Below are 22,410 nucleotides of genomic sequence, written 5' to 3' on the forward strand. Positions count from 1 at the left end.
CAGCAAATCACGCTGAAAATATGTCTATAAGCCTATGTGTGTAAAAGAAGAAAAGTTATACTTATGTATGCTATACTTAACTGATAAATCAGGCTCCCATAGAGGTAACAAGTTTAAGAGGACATAAGAAGTTCTACTCAAAGGCAAAACAAATTATAAAATACAAAAATATACGCAAATAACACTTTGAATTCACTTGAACTAGAGCCTTACCTCCAACATGAGGGGCATGCACAGCGATTTTGCAATCCCCTACAGGGTTTCAGCGGAGATTAACCTCACATTTGCTTTTCCGATTTAATTAGAATGCCCTTTGCCCCCAGTGAAGCTGCACCCTGGACTCCCCACGCGACCTACCTCTCCTCAGTCCTCAGGACCGACTGTCAACACACATCCCCGTGCCACTCTTCCTCTCCTGCCACAGACACCAATTCTCTTATTTCCAGGCTGTTTTTTCCCCCTCTCCTCCTGGTAACGTTGCCTTGGCCACCAAAATATAATCCCCTTTTTCCTTGGTGATGAATGTGGTAGTGAAAAGGAAGCTCCTCCGGATCAGTTTCCAGCGCTCTGTATGTCCATCTTGTCAGGCCCCCTGTGCCTGTCTCGATCGCTTCCTGGGTCCAGTGAAGCGTTCCCAGTGTGGCCCGACAGCCCCCTCTGCGTAGGCTTCTAGACCGACAGTGCCACAGTCTCTGTGGTGTTCAGTCCTGAGACACCCCGAGTGTCATTGTTCATGGAAGACCGTTAAATGCTTTTGCAGCTGCTGCTGTCCCCTAAAAATACCGACCGCCTCGATGACAGCAGTGAAGAGAAGTCAGACCCTTCCATTCACTTGCTCACAGTGGCTAAAGATAGACTGGACTAGACTTGTGCAGGGTAGATTGCTTGGCATACTTGAGCCCCTCGCTATAAAATCTAAGGAGAAGGGCAGTGGCCCTCTGGCCTCCTCAAGACTTTCAGTGGCGCTCACCTAAACATCCTCAATGTTTTGATTGTTGTCAAGACCGTTGCCTCAAGAAAACAAACAGGCGTGAGTATCCATGTTAAGCACCAGCAGCGACAGTGGCGCTGTGTTATGAGAGGTCATTTGTAACAGAGACGTTGTGTGGCTGACCCTTACACTTACACAATCTTTCAAGTCATTGAAATGTTCTATATTCATCCAAACAAAATGCTCAACTTTAGTGTGGATGCACCTGTTACACACTTCTATTACGCTGTGAAATCAAGATGCATTGATACACTTGCAGGTTTCAGAGTTGTCAAAACCCATCATCCCTTGCAAGCCTTCCTCCACTAGGTAAATCACAAAATGGCTGTGGTGGAGCCACGAGACAGAGGCGCGAGCTCCACCACACACGTGTGGTGAGGTTTATGAATGTGTGAGACACAGCCCGCTGAGCACTGACCCTCAGCTGTTTAGTGGCTCATGTCTCAGTCTCGCACTCCCTCCTCTTATTTCAGCCATTGGTAGTAATCAGAGCTCTGCACCAAACTCCGAAACTAGTGTTCTGGCAGTGAAGAGGTTCACACCAGCTGCTTTGTAAAACCTGACGGGATTAGCAGTACTCTTTTTGAAACTTCGACTTTCTTCCAGTTGCTAAAGAAGTCATTAGCGCGTATGGCCTATGTCGTTTTTCTTGTGTATGGTTACCTGGATCTCTTGGACATGTGTGTGAATACAAAGTGCAGCCATAATGTCAACATTTCACCTCTGATAATGAGGCTGTGGTGTCAGTAAAATGAATCCAAAAAGTGACCCCTTGTTGGTCATCATATCTCTGGGGTTTCAAAAGTTAATGAAAGTCATGAGAGGGACTGTAGAATAGAACAGTTTTTGTGAACAGTTTTTGTGAAGTGTTTTAGTGTTCAGCGCCAAGGAGGAGAAGCCTGCACAGATAAACTGTGCAGAAATGTCTCCCCATGCAGGTCTGTATAATATCCTTGGACGGATTATGAAACCCTGGGCCTGGACATGTAAAAGCCCCCCCCCCCCCCCCCCCCTTCGGTGAGGTGTGCACTGCCCTGCTATTGTTTCTGACATTACATGTGACAGGGCAACAGCCGAGTGATCTTTTTCCAAATTGAAAATTAATTCAGACCTACCTGAGAGGCAGCATTGGGGCAGGAGAGGCTGAATGGGCTGGCTATCCTGTCCATTGAAAAAGCAAATCATGCATCACCACTTTTATGTTTGAAAGGCGTCGTTCGGCTTGCAGGTGTGCTGTGCCTCTGGCTGTGCTCAGTCAGCTTGTCGGTCTTGACGTTCAGATTTTGCGCCTAAACTAGCTATAGCGTATCGTCTCGTCACATGATCAAATAGGGACTTGACATTGGACAACAAGATACATATTACCCATCTTTGCATATCTGTACATGACAAAAATAAAAAATAAAATACTAATTCAAAATATTAATTTAATTGAATCGTTTTTTTAATAGTTTCTATAGTTTATGAACGATAAGCATAAAAATTGTGTTATAGATTGCTACTGACGATTTTCCCCAAAAAATGATGAAAACCATGACGGAGAGGGCATATGAAGCATAAGGTATCCTAAAGAATCCAAAATAAAGTAATCGCTGATCACAGTCGCATTAAACTGACAATATCGACACTGACAATCATATGTCCGAGAAAGTAGCCAGGTAGGCCCTGCTTTGCCTACGAACCCTCCGCGCTGGCTGCATTGTCTATAGTTACGCCCCTGGCACACATGCACATTTTCTAACACAGCGCAGGTACACTCAATTAAAGCCAACAGCAAATTAACAAAATACACCTCTTTCAACCACAAATAAGAGATACATAACAGTGACTTCGCACAGAGGATCTGGCTTAGGGGCCCCCTGAGCTCATTGGCCCCTGGGCCTGGGCCCGGTAGGCCTGTTCAGTAATCCGTCCCTGATAATATGAAGTTTATTAATATATGCTAAAGTTTAAAATGGGGATTTATGTCAAAAGTTGCAGAAACCTAGAACTGTCACTGACTGTCACCCCATGGTTTGAGTAGGTCATATGGGACTACCGTAACGGCCTAGTAGGTGTTCCTTTTGCTTTTTGTCATTTGATCAGGAGTGCCTATTAGGAGAGATACGGTAACTTACATGACAAATTATGACTATAATTGAATACATTATGGCTGAATAAAAATGGCTTATGAGACCATTTTAATACTAAATCCAGACAGTGTAGTTTTCCTGGTGTGCTGGTGTCTGTAAGTAGTGTTTAGAGGGGGGTATGTGTCATAATTGGAGTAATGAGGGGTCATAAAGGGTTATTAATATGACAATTTGGATGGATGGTTAGTTTGATCCATGTTTGGATATCAGCTTGCTTGTCATATTGGAGTGATGGGACAGGCCCTCTGACCTTTCTCCCCCCTCCACACAGCCAGTTGAGACCCACAAATGGTGTGAATCGTTTTGATAGTAAGGTGTTATCTGAGAGGATGAGGTTCTATCCTATTGTCATAGCAGGGGGTCAGCATGGTTGGGTGATCTAGGTGTGAGCATGGGGTTGATAACAGAAATGTTGTGGTGGATGACGTCGTAAACCAGTGCTACCCAAGAAAGCCATTTGGCTCATCAGGCGCTCAAGCACACCAGAGTCTTGTCAGCCTGTGAGATGTCATTCTTTCATTCTATTATAGCAAACTTTAACATGATATACACATAATCCCTATGGTCTAATGGTAATGATACCGGCTTATTCAAGTCTAAAAGACTTAGTTTTGTAAGGCTTGACCCATAAGACATTTGTTCATGAGATGGTAGCTCAACAAAAGAAGATATAGTTCAACAGCACACACACACATGCATGCACGCACGCACGCACCCACAGACACACACACACACATACACACATACAAACACAGAGACACAGAGACAGATACACAGTATACTAATAGTTATATTATAAACAATAAAACAGGGGTATTGTGTAATATGTGACTATATTTTAGTTTAATCCCAAAACAGCGTGATACATTGAAGACATACAAACACACACACACACACACACACACACACACACACACACCCACACTCACAGTAAGAGATGAGAAAGGTGTTAAATCCACTTTGTTAAGCAACGGTGTATACACAACACATTCGGGGCCCACTGGAATAACAAAAAAAAAAAGAAAAAAGAAAGTCACCCCATTAGTTGATGGTAGAAAATGGATAGAACATTTGAAAATTATACAAAAAGGTAATCTAAATTCTGAACAAAAAGCCTTAAATGCTCAGTTGAGAAAACAACTTGAGAAGTTGAGAAAACAAATTGAATACAAAATTGAAATACCTCAAGAACAAAAAATGATGTGGTGTAGATGGAGGGTACAATCAAATGCTGAAACACAGCACACCTAAATTAAGAGAGACATTATTCAATTTAATCCTGTCGTCAGACCCCTTTTCCAGAACAATGGAAAGGTGAGCCACATCACACCAATTCATAAAAAAGGTGACAAACATAAACCTGACAACTATAGAGGCCTCACACAAGGCCGCAAATTAGGGAACTTATTTTGTGCCATCCTGAACAACAGAATAACACAATTTATCCAGAATAATAATATCATAAATTCATCCCAGATACGTTTTTCGCAAAATAACAGACCAACTGTTCATATATACACACCCATACACTCATAGAGGAACATGTACAAAATGTTAAAAAGGTCAAATATTTGGTTGTTTCATAGACTTTAGCAACGCTTTCCACTCAGTATGGCATGATGGACTTATGTTGAAACTAATTCATAGTGGAATTGGAGACTAAATGTATGACATCATTAAACACAGGTATAAAAAACAATAAATGCTGTCTAAAAATTAACAACAGAATAACTGGTATTTTGACCAGACAAAAGGAGTTCGACAAGGCTGTTGAGTAAGGCCAACCTTATTCAACATATAGATCAATGATTTGGCTACAGAGCTTGAAAGATCTGCGGCCCCAGGTCTTATATTTCTAAATGAAGAAATGAAAGGCCTGCTTTTTGCTGACAATCTTCTCCTACACTCCCCTAGTGTAGAGGCGCTTCAGGAAAGTCTAAATATTCTTCACTAATACAGTCTAACAAGGCCTCCCCTTCCAATTAACCAGGATAAGTCCAAAATCATGATATTCCAGAAAAGACACACCATACTTAATAGTGTTTATAGGATCACAACTGGCGAACAAAAACTTGAACAGGTAAACATATATTGTTATTTAGGATTAATGATTTCATCTACAGGACATTTTGATGGTGTAATAAGATATTTAACTGAAAAGGCAAGAACAACATACTACATGCTAAGGAACTCATCACTAAAATATAACCATCCTATAAAACACTGCTTACAAATTTTTGATTCACTACTGAAACCAATACTATGTTATGGTAGTGAAGTTTGAGCAGAGGGGGTGGACACCCCGAGAGAGAGCCTTTAAACTATCTATTAAAAAAAAAACAGGGGCTCAACTAAAAAATTAAAAAAAAAAAGATTCAACCATTGCTTCAAAACTGAAACAGCTAAAAGAAAGGAATAAAGAAAATTACATTAACTACGGGTTTTCCCTTTTTCTAACTGTCCATTACTTGTATTTGCTATATGTATATCTTATGGAATTTAACTTTACTTGATTATATTTACTTAATTATTATTATTACATTTTTCCCTGTATTACTATTATTATTGTTGTTACTGCTTAGGTGCTTGGGTAATGTTGTATTGTACAGTCATTCCAATAAAGACAATGACATTTAATTGAAATGCAGAGAGAGAGAGAGAGAGAGAGAGATGCAGAGAGAGAGAGATATACAGAAGAGCGAGAATCAAAGAAATGCACTCCACTCTGTATAAAAAACAACAACAAATTCAATAACTCATATTGCAGCATGAAACAATACGAATCCTTTGTAATTAGCCAAGGGAACGTCCAAGGGTTAAGATCATCAGCCTTTGGACTAAAAAGTAACGAGTTATTTAATGAGTTCAAGGGGAGGGGGAGGGGGAGAGAGGGACACTTACACCAAATGGCTGCCCTGGAGTGACACAGGGAACCACCTCAAGGATGGAATCCTTATCTGGTTTAAAGCTAAATATACAAATTATATTGAACTTGTTAGAGAAGGTGAAAATGATATATGGCTTAAGTTAAAAAAAAATAAAAAAAAATAAAAGACCTGAGCTCCAATACCCAAAACATATTCCTATGGACAATCTACATCCCTCCAATTGAATCACCCACTTCCAAACCCAGGGAAACATCCTAATTGTAGGTGATCTGTATGCACACACAGCTGAAGAAGCACACACTACTAGCACAAACAGAGACAAATACATGAATAACAAAACTCACACCAGTCTTACTCTTCCATTAAGGAATAACTATGATAAAATTAACAAATAGAAAGGAGAAAGAACTACTGCAGCTCTGTTGGTCCCACTGTCTGTACATAGTCAATAGTTGGCTAAGAGGGGGCTCGTTGGGCCGCTACACCTACAGCTCCTCTCGGGGCAGTAGCACAGCAGATTATGCATTAACATATTTGGACCCTTTCTCGCTCAGAGCAGTCACATTCAGGCAACAACCCCCTTTTTCAGACCATGACCAGCTCAGAATATACCTAAAAAGACTCCACTCTAACCAACCATGTTCTAACTCCAGTAATTTATATAACATAACAACTCAATAAAGATGGGCGCAAAGCAGAATACCTGAATATCAGGAAGCATTGAGCAGCCATGAAATTCAAGAACATTTAAATTTGTTCATGCCCCCATGCATATCTCAGCAGTAAAGAAGGAGTAAACATAGCCACAAAGCACATCTTGTGGCACAACAATCAAACTTACCTTTCCAAAAACCAAACCTACCCCCTAAAAAAAAAGAAAATGCAAGAAAAATGGTTTGACTCAGAATGTAAAAAACATTAGGAAAAAACTAAGACAATTATCCACCCAAAAACACAGGCCTCCAGACAATCAGGACCTACGTATTCAGTATGGAGAGACACTCAAACAACATAAACAGACTGAGAACTAAGAAAGAGCAACACCTAAAAAAAACAAGTCAATTCAAACAGCTTCTGGGACCACTGGAAGACCTTAAACAAAATAATAATAATAATCTAGTGATTCAATATGAAGATATATACTGTATATTAAACACTTCAAAGATCCATATCAAGAAACCTGCAACACACCAAAACGAGACCAAATACAGGACAAATTGAACCCATTCGAAACAGTCATTAAGAACTATCAAAACCCATTAGATTACGAAATTACAGAAAAGAATTAGGCCAAAAACTGAAAATGTAGAAAAGTCTGTGCCCCGGACGGCATTCTAAATGAGATGCTTAAACATGCAGACTATGAATTCAAATCAAATCAAATCAATTAAAGCAAACTTTTCAATTTAGTGCTTAGAACCGGCTTCTTTCCTGAAGTATGGAATGAAGGACTGATAACCCCCATATTTAAAAGTGGAGACAAGACAGATCCACAAAAGGGGGATCTATATAAATTCATGTGTAGGAAAAGTCTTATGTAGCATCCTAAATTCACGAATCATAGACTTCATCACAGAACATCACACAACACTAAATTTAGAACTACACATCATAGCTTCACATTAAACACAGTAATTGACAATTAAGGGCACACAAATAATGCAAAGATTTAGGCCTGTTTTGTGAATTGTCAAAAAGCCTTTGATTCAGGCTGGCACAGCGGCCTTTTCCTAAAATTACTTGAAAGTGGTATCAGAGGGAAAACATACGATCTGATATATTCAATGTACACTAATGGGTAGTGCTCAATTAAAGCTGGAACAAAGAAAACAGAAGCTTCCTTTCAGAGACGTGGAGTAAGACAGGGCTGTAAACTTGCACCTCACTAAATTAAATGTCTTCTCTTTGCAGACGACTTGGTTTTGCTGTCCCCATTAGCAGAGGGACTACAACAGAACCTGAAGCTCATACACATGTTTTGGTAGACTTGGGTCCTGACCATTAAATCCCAAAAAAGAAAAAATACTAACTTTTCAGAAAAATCCAGAGGTCAGGGAAAGAAATTCACTATGCAGGAACATTTTAGACAAGTGTTGTGCTCCTGAGCAGCACTCATGGAACTTGGAGGCCCGATTCCAGCCCAAATCATCTGGCAGAAAACTGCATTTTGTATCTGCAAGTTGAACTGTTAGTGAAGAATAGATCAGATGTACTAAATGTTTAGAGTTTAAAATATTAACAACAGGAAGAAAGAACAACATAAACTCGAAAAACACAAATGAGAAGTTTGAATGTATGTCAGTGGCAGAATAGGAGGTTAACAGTGTGAAATGGAGCGCCGAATATTGAGACTTGTAGTAAGGAGGATGAGAGACATTTTGGTCACAGCACCATAAATAAGATTTCTAAGACTAGTCTTTTTTCCTTTGTGTATTCATTTTAGAAAACTCAATGCACTGATTTTTGTCCCCCCTATAATGCTGCAGGGGCCGGGAGCAAAATATTATTTTGTAGTATTTTAACTGGGCATTTGTTCATTCATGTAGATGGGGTCATCTAAAAGGAAAAGCTGTATGGTTTGTACAGTGTTCAGTAATTGTAAGGCTCAAAATATTCCAACCAGTCATAGAACCAATCGCAAGATATGGCAGCAAACTTTTAGGTCCTCTGATGTACAAAGGATTCGAAAATGGGGACAACAACCAGTTAAAACCTCGGTATACAGAGATTTTGTTACACTCAAGTTATAAAGGAGTACCCATAACAATGCATGCAGGGCTGAATTACGCCAGTACCCTTTATCAAATAAAATTGAAAAATGATCCATCAAATTCTGGAAACATATACAAGTGACCCCAACTCCTATTGTTTTAAAACCCTTGATAGCCAAGAGATGCGCAAAAACACTGCCTTTTAGTGCTAAGGCTCACACAAACTAACACAAGAAACGAGCACAACCAAACTAATGTGACTAACAACCAGCATTAGATCTATGCCATCCTTGCACCACCAAACCAAATTGTGAACAAAGAAAGAGAAAACTACATTACATATTGAACTGAACAACAAAAAGACAAAACACACTTCAATGCTAAACTAAAAAGTTGATCAATGTACTTAAATTGGTTATGTCGACATTTTCCATATATATGAGTGGTGTTCAAACTATTTTAATACTATTATCTGTACCCTTACTGTGTGTCCTGTCTAAATCATTGACCTCCACTGAGCTTTCCCTGTCTCCCTGTCTGTGTCCTCCATCCCCCATAGTTTGATGAATGCCAAGAGAAGCCTTGACTCCACCAGTAGCTACATTGGTGTCAGAAGTGGGATCAGTGCCCACTGGAGAAAAGGAGGAATGGTGCCGCGAGATGACCAGGCCAAGAAGAGGAAGATGTCGAGGACTAGATCCAGCTGCTGCAGGGGGAGGCTTGGGAAGCAGGCTATGTTCCAAGAGCCCTAATGGGACTAAGCCTGCCAGGCCTCTTCCCTGGCCGTAGCATGAGGGAGAAGCCACTGCTGCTGCTCCAGGGACTGAGATTACCGTGGCAGATGAGCCTGGTCTGACCACTGTTGCCACTTCAAAACTCCCAGGCCACTGGAGCTCACTTGAGGGTCCTCTGTACCGCTGCTGTTGGTAGAAGAGCCTTCATCCTGCCATCATCCAAGTCTTCATGAGCTGAGGAGCATCACGCTGTGGACATTGCTGACTGTTGAGACCGGGAATGCTGCTGGGAAGAAGCACCTGCTGGCGACCTAAGCCATGCTCTGTCTGGGTGCTGAGTCTATGGCACCCTTGCCATGATGAGAGAGCTAGTGGCGGACCTGCACATCATTCGGCCGACCAGAAGGACAGCTACACAACAGATCGACAGCCAGGGTCTCCACCTCTTCCAGCCAGTAGGGGCTTGACAGCTTAGGGGTCTCCTGTGTCGTGCCACTGGCCAACGGGCCACAGCCTTGCCATGACAGCCCGGGGGTCTGTGCACCGGTGCTGACAGCAGTGGGCCCTCTGTGCACCTGCTACCGCCTCGGAGGCTCCATGTTCCTGCTGTTGGCCTGAGGGTCCTCTGCGTCGCTGCGTTCATAGGAGGCTGCTACTCTGCTGTCATTTTCCAGCCCTGCCATTCCAGAGCCAGTTGCTCCTGACGGGTCTGTGTCCTCTGCCCTTCACCGCACCATGAGCTTGTGCCGATTGCCGGCTTGTGGTGGTGCTGAGGGCAACTCATCGTCCTGATCGTCGCGTCAACATCTAGGGGCATCTAACATCTCGTCCTGAGGTTGCTGAGGACAGCTAACCTGTTAGGAGGGGGCTGTGTAGTTTGCAGGGCATACATGCTTTCATTGGTTGTAGTTTGAACCTGAATGGAAGAGTAATTGAGTTTCCTCAATTGAGTGTCCCATAACCCCTTGTGAGTGGGAGCGTGAGTGCTTAATGTTTAATTCTGGTTGTAAATTCGGATTTAGAATGTATTCATGCTTCCCCTACTTTGGTTAAAGTTAGCATATATTTATGTTGGCAATTAAGTGTCTGTGTCCCAGTATAGAGTTCCTGGTGTGTTGGTGTCCTCTGACCACCCCTAAGCTTTCCCTATATCATTGTCAGTGTTCCATCTTAACAAATGGCGTGGTGAATGGCAAGCGAATCCTTGACTATGCTCGTGAACACAATATATTATATACATGCATGTAGAAGTATGAAACTGCCTGTGTATGCTAGACGAGCCTCATCCTGCCAGAGTCCCAGCTCGTTCCCTCCCTCTACTGGTTAAATACTCACTCACATAGAATTTACACTCAATTCAGTATTTTGAGCCTCCTGCTGAAAGTGAATCTCAGATCTGTTGTCTCATTCTGTATATTCTGTTTACAAAGAAATCATAATGAAATTTTAAATGCTGATTAAACAGGATTTTTCTATGTCACACATAACAGTGTTACAACTGGGCAATCCCATCTACATATACTGTATGCAACTGCAAGGGCATCGTCATGCTAATAGGTCTGATGAATACATGAAAGAATAAAGAATAAGTATCCTGCAGTCCCTACACCGTATTTTCCACAGCGCTGTTGGTTGCCCTTAGCTCTGGCATAAGGAGGACTGGACTGGCAGCAGGAGGTGGAGTGTCATCACTCTGTGCAAGCTGTCTCCCCTGACCAGCCCAAACATGTTCCAAACATCCAGGCTTGGCTGCATTCCTCCCACAACCTCATCCAAATGCCTCAGGCCATTTGTTTACAGAAGATAGCCCCGGCTCTTGCCAAGAGCAACAAGGCCTTTGTGTCCTTACATCCTCCAGATAAGATGGGCCGTGCTTGTTCGTACTCGGTCAGTGGAAAAAATGGGGGATATGGAGCTGCAGATTGTTGACAGGGTAAAATGTGGATAATATCACTACTTAACGTATCACAATTGAACGCTCTGTAGAAGAGGGGCTCTGTAGTGCTTCCTGGCAGTGTTCCCAACTCCTGGCTTTGGATTAAATGTTGTATAAATGTTGATTAAATAGCCTATCAATGTTGTATAAATGTTGATTAAATAGCCTAGCAATCTTCAGGGAAAGAGAAGCCTCAGAGGAATTATATGATTGTTCGTGTTTTGGCATTTGCAGGGTCAGAAGAAGTTGAAATAGTTGATCAGGTGTGATTCTCAATGTGTCTCATTGACCTTATGCCTGCTGTATTTTAAGCTTGGCATCAAGTCCCTTTTTTTCTGCGATTGGCAGGTTAGCAGTTATGGTGTGGGCATGATGAATGCTTCTCTTTAACAGCAAAGAATGAGCAGGTAAACTTTCAGACCAAACACACACACATGGCAGAGGCCCAGGGCAATAAATACTTTCCCTTCACATGACAGGGCATGAAAACTGAATATGAACCTTCAGGAGATGCAGCAGAGGATCTCAGTGTAGACCGAGCAATGAAATGTCTGTCTACGCCTGCCTGCTATGACATTTGTTTTGTGCATAACACCGTGTTGCCTTATCAAAATGTCATAATATATCATCTGACAATGCACTGTACTGAGTGGTAAATACTGCATTGATCCTAAATCACTATACTTATCTATTGTGTGTCTCAAGTGTTTTATAGATATATGACAGATCCTAGAGGGGGCCAGCTGGCTTAGAAACCTGAACAACATCCACCATTTGTTGGTACTTCAAGAGGTTTGCTCATAACCCACATTCTCTCACCCTTTCAAAAACCTGAAAAGTCAACACATATTTTAACAGGTCCTCTGCAGTGATGGACAGAGCCTGTCATGCCTTGTTTAGTCAACATGATATAAACCTGGCATGACCCTGAGTTTCCATAAGTACGGATCTATACTTTTCTTTTGCTGTTTGTTTTAGCTCTCTCACCGTCAGTGTTTCCTCATGGAGTCACTGAGACATGGACAAGTCTGGTCATATCTGCACACTCTCAGGTCTTCGTCTGTGTCAGGCTTGTCATCTGATATCGCCACTACTGCAAATGAAATGCTGCAATGATACAAACTGCTACTCATTGTTGAGAACAATAAAGTGCATCAAGTGCACCGTTTGGAAAAGAGCTGTAGATAACCAAATATGAGCTTGTGTCTGTAACATTCTTATACTTACGGTCTATTTTATATAGATTTTGTGACGATGAAGTTGGAGTGCTGGGAAGCGGCAAGGGAATCTGAGACTAATAGATGGTGGGAGATGCCAAAACCACAAGGCGCACTCCTAAACTTGAGCCATGTAACGTCATTGATCAAGTTGATGGAGTGAGTTTCGCAAGGGTGTACATGGCTCATTGAACTGCATTGTCTTGAACATTCCAGATATCTGTGCCCTGGAGACCATGTTTATAACACAATGATTAATGATTTTGTTTAACTCAGAAACTAATCTAAGTGATAAATGGCAATAATCACTCTAGAGATCAGAGTGAAATTTGCACGTAGCAGTACATTTGCTGTTATACCAGTTACTTGCAGTTCCACTGCAATCCACAGAGTGGCATTGAAGATGGTAGTATAAGTTCTCTCAGATGAGTGATCTTTTTTCACTCTGAATTTTCTAGTAAAATATGGATATGACATCTTATCTTGTTTTTATGGAAGAAAAAAAATTGAATTGGGAAATGTAAGAATTTATTCTTACGCTCCATAGGTACGCTTGTACAATCTCTCTCTCTCTCTGTCTCACTTTGAGTGATTCTTATGTTCTATAGGTCCACATGTACAATCTGTCTCTATCTCTGTCTCGCTCTCTCTCCCTCTCTCTCTTGTGTGTGTGTGTGTGTGTCCTACTGATGCTCTCTGTGTTTCAAGAGCTTCTCTCGATCCTTACTGAAGGATATTCAGAGATTGGTGATGGATTTGTTCACATACTTGCTTTCTGAGCACATTTTTCAGCATGGACTAAAGCGAGTGTATTGTATTTCAAACACTCCTTGCATTCAGCTGTGTGTTGAAAAATTGACACTCAAAACTCAACATGATTTTTCACCATCCAGTCATTCAACCAATCATCATTCTTCAGTGCACCAGAGTTGGAATCAATCTCCATGCCTCCAACAAAGCTGTATATTACATTCTCCCCCCATCACCTTTTTGTATTTGTACCAAATGAACCATGACAATACCCCCCTAGAAACAACGGACTGAAACCGTAGGGAGGAGATGTTTTAAGAGGGCCCGGAGGTGAATACAAATAAATGAAAGGTGTCAGGCTATTTAAATGGCTACCTGGGCAGTCTGGACAGTAACTTGTCCCGCCTCTGGCTATACTGTTTGAGTGGCAAAGTGCTGTAACAGCAGAGAGCACGCTTGATGTGAAGCCTGCGTGTGTGAACAGGACAGGACTGCCAGTGGAGCTTCAAACCAGATGATGCAGATTCTTCTTTTTACAGAGCCCTCTATGAGGGGGGACTGACCCAAACCCTCACAGGTTTACAGCCGTCTCTCTCTCCCTCTCCCCCCCTCTCTCTCTCTCTCTCTCCACCTTCCTGTGCATTTGTCTTTCTATACATGTGTTAAGGGGTGTGTAGCGAAGGGGAGAGAGTGGTAACCCCACCCAGACTTGAACCCTGGTCTACAGGGTGCCGAACCTGCACTCTGACCGCAACGCCAAAGAGCGAGGCTCGATGGCATGGCAGTCAGAGCACATACTCATGTGTAGTGACGGCACATCGTCACACTCTGCCCTCCCCTTCGGGAAAAGCACCCTTGCACTTCACGCACACAGGCAATTCCTTGCGCATCCACCAACCGTACTTCACCCATCCAAGAGCGCCCCACACACTAATGGTTCATCCCTCTATGGGGTCACTCACACAGGGGTCAACCTACCTGGAGGTCTTTCATTCATTTTACGGGCACGCCTCCGATGACCTTAAGGCAAGCCATCCCACCGCTGCCACCAAATGTCAAAGAGTAACCGTGTCAAGGGTCTTTTAGGGTGGCACAAAAGGCAGCAGGGAGACAAGACTCTGCAGTTGTAAATGTATTTGTCCTCCACCAGGTGCATAACCCAAGAAGTGAAAAATATAAATGTAATGGGTAGCCTTTGTAAACTTAAGTGTGCAGTATCACGAGTGTTGTGGATGTAAACAGTGTTGTAGTGGCATAATATAAGAGTGCTGTGATTGTGTGTACAAACGTAACCAATGAGCTGTAGTGTTACCGTAATTCACAGGTGTTTGAAGTGACGTGTAGTAGGACTGCCCCATTGCCTTGTTTTCTTTCTCTCTCGGTCTGCTGTCCACTGATTGCTGTCCTCTCCCTCCGTTTTAGCTCCACCAATCCGTGAACCTCAGACGTGATTGAACGCAGTACTTAATGCAGACGGGAACTTATCCACAGGGCAGGACCTGAGCAGAGAGGGCTGTCTCTTTCGAACCAGCAAGTGCTATCGGGGAGAGACGCTATCGTGGACACGAAGTTTTTCGCAGGAGTTTGTATCAGTGAGTGTTTTTCGTTTGCTTTGGAAGCTTTTTGTTTGTTTTGGTAGAGCGAGGGTGTCGGTCCGACGGCCGTCGGCTGGCCGGCACTTTTGCTTTATTTTTCTTTCATTTGGCGGTAATATGCCAGGCTCTATAAGGAATAGTGAAAGTGATATGGATGAGGAATCTCAGGGTGCTGGGCGCGGAGGGGCGAAAAAGAGAAAGGGAAGTGGTGGTGGTGGTGGTGGTAATGGCGACGAAAGCTTAGCTAGTAAAGGTAGAAGAATGGAGGAGGACGAGTTTAAAGTTTTGATGAAATTTAATGAGGATATATCTAAACATGACATTTCCAATCCAATGCGTCTAACCAAGCTGATAAAAGAAGCTGTTGGAGAGGTGGTATCAGCAAGGTATATAAGCAACAATAGGATCATAGTGTTTTGCAAGTCTAGCCAGCAAAAACAGAAGGCTTTAAGTTTGAGTAAGCTAGGGAAGGAGGATGTGGAATGTGTGGAGGTGGGAGTAAGAGATGGAACAAAAGGAGTCATTACTGGTGTCCCTATGAATATTTCTGAAGAGGTAATGAAAACCTGTATGGAAGGAGGGACACTAGTGAAGGCAACACGATTTCACACTACCAAGGAGGGTAAAAAGGTTCCAAGCACAACGATCTTGCTGCAGTTCAGTGAACTGCAGCTTCCTAAACGTGTGATGATTGGATATGTTTGCTACCCAGTCAGGCCATATGTGCCGGCACCGCTCAGGTGCTTTAAATGCCAAAGGCTGGGGCATGTCGCAGCAGTCTGCAGAGGGGCAAGGAGATGTTGTAGATGCGGAGGAGATCACGACTATGGACAATGTGGGGAGGGAGTGCAGCCCAGATGTTGCAATTGTGGTGGGGCACATAGCGCAGCATTTCAGGGTTGTGTTAAACAGCAGGAGGAACAGGAGGTACAAAAATATAGGGCAGTTAACCAGGTGTCATATGCAGAGGCTGTCAAACAGGTTAAAGCAAAAGAGCCTGCAACCAATCAGAGGGTAAATCAGAAAGCAGGGTGAAGTACAAGGCAGGGGCGACTCCCCAGTACGAGTGGATACAATGCAGGTGGCTAAGACAGATTTTCTAGCTTTTATAATTAAGGTTATTAACTGCTCTGCCCAAGCAACTACACGTACAGATCGCATCAGGATAATAATGCAAGCTGCAAAGACACATTTGGACATGGCTAGTGTGCCTGTGGAAGAGGTGATGAAAAAGCTATCAGAGGGAAATGTTGAATCACAGCCTGAAGGATGACAGGAACCCCATTAACCATATTACAGTGGAATGCTAGAAGCCTAGTGGCGAATGGGCAGGAATTTAAGAAATTTGTATATGATCTACCTGTTTTACCTGACGTTTTATGTATACAAGAGACATGGTTAGTCCCTCACTTACAGTTTGTAGTCCCGGGTTACACGTCAGTACGGAAAGATAGGAGGGAAGGGCATGGGGGTGGATGTTGCACCTTTGTGAAAGAGGGTCTGCCATACAGGGAATTAATAGTGGGTGATGATAGTGAGTGTGTGGCGGTGGAAATGTGGTGGACAAGAGGGGATAGTGTCATAATAGTTAATTTTTACAATCCCTGTAATGACCTAACAGTGGAGTATCTGGAAAGAGTGGTGCAGAGAGAGGGTAAAAGGGTGGTGTGGTGTGGGGATTTCAACGCACATAACTCTCTGTGGGGTTGTGATGTCACAAATAGGAATGGTGAAGTTTTAGAGGAGTTCATGGACAATGAGACACTTGTATGCCTAAATGATGGGCGAGGCACCAGAGTGAATGTTAGAACTGGAGCACTATCAGCTCTGGATCTCACATGTGTATCCAGTACATTAGCCGGGTTAAGTGAGTGGGATATACTGGAGCATTCCACTATAGGAAGTGATCACTTCCCTTTAATTTGCAAAATAGCTGTAGAAGTAAACAGAGAGGTGAATTGGTGTCCGGGGAAGTGGCATTGGAAAGAGGCAGACTGGGAATTGTTTAATGAAGTTTGTGAAACCAGGGTGGGCCAGGTACAGATCACAGGAGAGGTCAATGACATTGCAAGAAGCCTATCTGATGTGTTTTTGACTGCAACTGCAGCTGCAGTACCCAGATCCCAAGGGAGAGGTAGGAGGAAGATAGTACCATGGTGGACCAAGGAGTGTACTGAAGCAATCCAAACACGCAATAAAGCATTTAGGGTGTTGCGAATTACGCTCACCCCTGAGAAAGTGGTGGAATATCAGAAGCAAGGGCCAAGGCTAGGAAAGTTATTAAAGATGCAAAAAGGAAATGTTGGAGGGAATACTGCAGTCAACTTGGAACATATGTCCAGATAGAACAGGTGTGGGGTATGGTTAAAAAGATGATGGGGGTATTTAGAGGGAGATCTATTCCTGTTTTGGTTGAGGGAAATAGTGTGGCAAGCTCAGCAAAAGATAAGGCAGAGCTATTGAAGACTGCATTTGCCAAAGCTCATAGCACAGATAACCTGGAAGAACCGTTGGTGGAGCGGAGACAAGCAACCCTGAGAGAGTGGGGAAATGTATGTGAAAGGCAAACAGATTGCAACAGCATTATGGATAGGGATATCACATTATTTGAGCTTAAATGTGCCCTCATCAATACCTCCAATACTGCGGCAGGTCAAGATGAAGTGTGCTACATAATGTTGAAGCATGTATCTGATGAGGTGCTTAAAAAGGTGGTGGAAGTATTTAATAGAATATGGTCAGAAGGAAAGGTGCCAGATGTGTGGAAGCATTCACTTGTCATCCCAATAGCCAAGCCAGGGAAAGACCCTTCAAAGGCAGCTAGCTACAGGCCTATTGCTCTTACTTCTAACATGTGCAAACTGATGGAGAGAATACTGGTTAACAGGTTAACATACTTTATGGAAAGCAAGGGTCTATTTGCAGGATACCAAAGTGGGTTTAGGAAGGGGAGGTCTACGCTGGATGCTATGATTAGGCTTGAGACTGACATTAGAAAAGCCTTAGCAATGAAAGAGGTTCTAGTGGCTGTCTTTTTTGACATCGAGAAGGCCTATGACATGTTGTGGAAGGAGGGCCTCATGATACAGCTTAAAAAGCTTGGGGTGGGAGGGAGGCTATTTAACTGGATACTGAGCTTCCTATTTGGGCGTACAATCCAGGTGAGGGTGGGGGCAGACGTGTCTACAGTGACTGAGGTGCAGAATGGCACGCCCCAGGGCAGTGTTATCAGCCCTGTGTTGTTCAACATCATGGTAAATGAGGTGTTTAGGAGGGTAAGCCCAGACATAGAGGTCTCACTATATGCAGATGATGGGGCATTGTGGAGGAGGGGAAGGAACATTAATTTTATAGTCAGTAAGATCCAACAAGCAATTGAGGCAGTTGTAGGATGGGCTGGTGACTGGGGATTCAGATTCTCAGTGGCAAAAACTTACTGTGAATTCTTCACAAAAAGGACAGTTGCTGATAATGTTAAACTGTACATGTATGGGGAACCACTTGAACGAGTTGAGGTTGCCAGGTATCTAGGGCTTTGGTTTGACAGAAGGCTCACATGGAAAGCACATATTGACAAATTGGAGACAAAGTGCAAGAGAGTATTAAATGTTATGCGATGTCTGACAGGGATGGAATGGGGGGCAAGCCGATCCTCCTTAATGACACTATATTATGCCCTCCTGCGTTCAGCAATAGATTATGGTAGCTTTGTCTATGGATCTGCGTCTGATTCTCGACTCATGAAGCTGGAGAGAATACAGTCACGAGCGCTGAGGCTTTGTTGTGGAGCACTTCAATCCTCCCCAATAGTGAGTTTACATGTTGAGCTGGGGGAAATGCCTTTAGCAATCAGAAGGAAAAAGCTGTCCCTAGCATACTGGTCAAACCTGGAAGGCCACAATCAAGGGAATCCTGCAAAAAGAGTGATAGAGCCATGCTGGGAGTACGAGGCCAAAAAAGGGCAAGGGGTTTGGGTGGAGGGTGAGGGAATGGGTACAGGAAGCGGGGTTGAAAGAGGGAATGGTTAGTCCGACAGTAGCCATATCACCAGTGCCACCATGGTTGTTCCCCATGCCTATAGTGGACATGAGCATATTGAAGTATGCCCAGGAAGAACAGGAGAAGCAGTACGTGGCTGGGTACGCACTACACCACATTGGGTGTACATATGCTAGACCTGTCCAGATATATACTGATGGATCAAAGGACCCAGAATCTGGGAAAACTGCAGCTGCCATGGTTGTGAAGGGGATGGGTGTCTGTGCCTCCTGGAGGCTGACAGATGAGGTGTCTGTGTACACCACGGAGCTAATTGCCATCATTAAAGCACTAGAGTGGGTTGAGGAGACTGGGCAAGAGGAGGGGCTTATTTGCTCTGACTCTGCAGCAGTGTTGGGCAGTATACAGTCATTTAGATCCTGTAGAATGGATTTACTGAATGAAGTGTACCTATGCCTATATAGGCTGGAGCAGAGAGGGGCCTCTGTGACTTTCCTGTGGATCCCAGCCCATGTGGGGATATGGGGCAATGAGAAGGCGGATGGCCTAGCCAAGAAGGCGCTAGAAAATCCAGAGCCACAGGTCAACACTAAGCTTGGGAGGGGGGAGGTAAAAGTTTTTATAAGGAGGGCTCTGACAAAGCAGTGGCAGATCCAGTGGAATACAAGTCCTAAAGGCAGGCATATGTATGCAATACACAGAGAGGTTGGGAGAGAAGCCAGAGTTAGAGGTTGCAGGAAGGATGAAATAGTGGTCGCCAGGCTGAGGATTGGCCATACCCGGCTGAATAGCACCCAATACAGGGTAGGTGGGACAGACACAGGAAATTGCATGTGGTGTCCAGGCCAAGAGGAAACTGTGGAGCATGTATTGCTCGTCTGTCCCACCTACCAGGGTCACAGGGAGCATTGGAGGGAACAACTGCAGGGAGCTGGATGCTCGGGATTCGGTCTGGCTGAGGTTCTGGGGGAGGGAATAAGGCCAGGGGAACTGGTCAAGTTCCTCAAAATAGCAGGGCTATACAAGAGAATATGAATATCCCTTTTGGTATTATTATTGTTATTTCTTTCTTTGTTTTGTGTTACTGAGATGCCCAAAACTGCAATGTTTACAGTGATCTGTAGGTGGCAGCATGCACCACTACGTGTAACCTGCCATTAAAGTGAAAGAAGAAGAAGAAGAAGATCCACAGGGTAGAGGCGTTTTGTGAAGGGAGCACCGGAATCCACGAGCGGCCTGGTTGCAATTGAGTGGCTACATCTTTGATGTTGGTATAAAGGAGTTTTCCTCCGTGGCGATTGCGCCTCCCAAGCCAGCTCTGCTACAGGCTTGTATTCCGCCTGGAGAGTTTCTCTATCAGGCACGCAAGGTTCCTGTGCTTCCTCGCCTGTTGCAGGCTTTGACCTCCGTAGGTACTTTGTATGTGTGTAACTGAGCATCGGAACCGGCCTAGCTATTGCTATTCGGGCGTCATTGACGCTGCCGTTTGCCGTGAGTAGCTTGTGTGGTTGCCAGTTTTGTGACCGATCCTCGTAGTCACATTGGCAGTTTACCAATCGTTGCCAGACATTGTGTTTTAGCTGCTATTCAGAACACCTGTTATTTATACTATTTATTGCCTGTACCTATTTATTGGGGATTAGTGGACTGCCCACTGTCCCTTGTTGGTATTTTTGTATCTGTTTTTACTATTGTGACATTAAATTACAATGCATTGTACTCTTGCCTATTGTGAGTGTTTTAACCAGCCACAAGCTTGAACGAACCTGTGCTAAACTGAAGTTCATTATAATTACTGCCCTTCTGGGCTGGCGTAGTCGGCTACTTCACTATTCCCTAGTGGTAAATCTTAGTATAGGCCTTTTCGGCCCTTACATAAACAAAAAGACTGAGAATATAAATGAAAACAACAGATATTTACAAACAGCTGTATACGTATAGGCAGTATTACATCTGAGTACACTTGTCACTAAATTGAGACAGTACACAGATACAACCACACGCTTCTGAAGCTGATAGAGAAGAGCATAGACTAAGCCCATTACCAAACTCTCACCCATGAAGCTCTCTGCACAGAAGAGAGCTTGTTTGGTGAACAAGCATGGTAGGTACGCTGTCAAATTATTATATTATATATGTAAAGACAATGGAATAACAGTGATTTAACAGAATAATATGTGTACAATAAAACGGAGATTTTGAACAACGGTAAATGAATGAGTGTGCAGTCAAATGTTTGGCGTGGTGTCAACGAAAAAATGTGCACCTCTATGCCTTCACACACGCCAGCCACAGTAAACCAGTTCAAAGAGTTATGTGGGGATGTACAATAGGCACTGTAGAAGTCTCCATTGACAGTTAAAAGTATAACAAATATCCTTTGCGTCCGCCATTAGGGCGCGGTGAGGACGTGCTCAAGAAACGCGGCTTCACAGGGTGGCACTGGAGGGTAAATATTCTCATTTGATTTTTAAAGAAGCAAATCAGAGCAGGTGCCTCAGGTTAAACTTAAGCCACTCAACTCAGAAACATGAGCACTGTAACCATCCAAGGGATTTGAAAGTGTAGAACAGGGGAGGTCCTGACTTCTGGCTCTATTTAGCCCCACTCAGGCCTGGCTTCTGCCCAGTAGGTTAGAGGCCCAACCCCCTAGCCTGTGGAGCTGTGGGGATTATAACAGACCCCTAGGTCCTGTTCTCCTGAGAAGGTACTGGAACTGTCTGAAGGCCTACCCAGACACAAATGTGTGTGAGTGTAGCCAGAAATTACCTGATTAATTCAGAAACACAGACACAGGTTGTTGTTGATGACACTGATGAATGATGAAAAGACTTTGATTTAATGTACCCACATTGTTGGCTCTTGTTATCATAAAGGCACTCACGCGATGGTGTTCGACACAATTGGTATTAAGAGAAGAAAGAAAAGTTTTTATTTTTATTTTTCTGTTTTTAGACTATTGCTCAAGAATGAATAATCTTGAATAATATGATTAAACTGAGCCTGTTGAGTCAAGTACACTCCAATTATTTCAATATTTCTGTGCCAAATCCATCCATTTAAATGAGTCCTTGTATGAGGCACCCAGGTCAAACTTGTACATCTATGAGAAGATAGGGACTTACAGAGAGACATTTGGCTCTGAGTTTTCTGACTCTGATTTTATTGCCTTTGGATGCCCTCACAGCAGCACAGTGCACAGGAGATTGCATTGTTCTATGCATGGGGACAGTGTATGACAGTAGATTCTGCCCAGTACACAGTTTTATGGTCACAAACCAAGTATTCATATGTTGGCAGGTCCCCTACAATGGTTGTTCAGTGCTCACATGAATGGATTTGATTGTTATTGTCATTCAAAAGAGAGGACTGAATAATTGAAATCTGAATCATCTCCATCATTAATAGGAATCTTATCATTGAAGTACCACCAAGAGATAGTGGGGACAAATGTGTC

The 22,410-nt window shown here is 43.3% G+C and overlaps 1 protein-coding gene across 9 annotated transcripts in view; it reads right to left on the reverse strand.

Annotated features, from left to right (window-relative positions):
- The window catches only part of obsl1b (obscurin like cytoskeletal adaptor 1b), a 28,650-nt gene extending 27,817 nt beyond the window's left edge, over positions 1-833 (reverse strand). For 2 of the 9 annotated variants that reach the window (XM_031585742.1, XM_031585741.1), the window contains exon 1: positions 358-833. The gene's annotated coding sequence lies outside the window, so the exon portion shown is untranslated. The remainder of the gene's footprint in view (positions 1-357) is intronic. The other 7 variants (XM_031585755.1, XM_031585748.1, XM_012833973.2 and 4 more) reach the window with 5 other exon arrangements.
- Positions 834-22,410: the final 21,577 nt, after the last annotated feature.

This window comes from Clupea harengus, chromosome 2, assembly GCF_900700415.2.
Source record: "Clupea harengus chromosome 2, Ch_v2.0.2, whole genome shotgun sequence".
Classification (NCBI taxonomy): Eukaryota; Metazoa; Chordata; class Actinopteri; order Clupeiformes; family Clupeidae; genus Clupea; species Clupea harengus.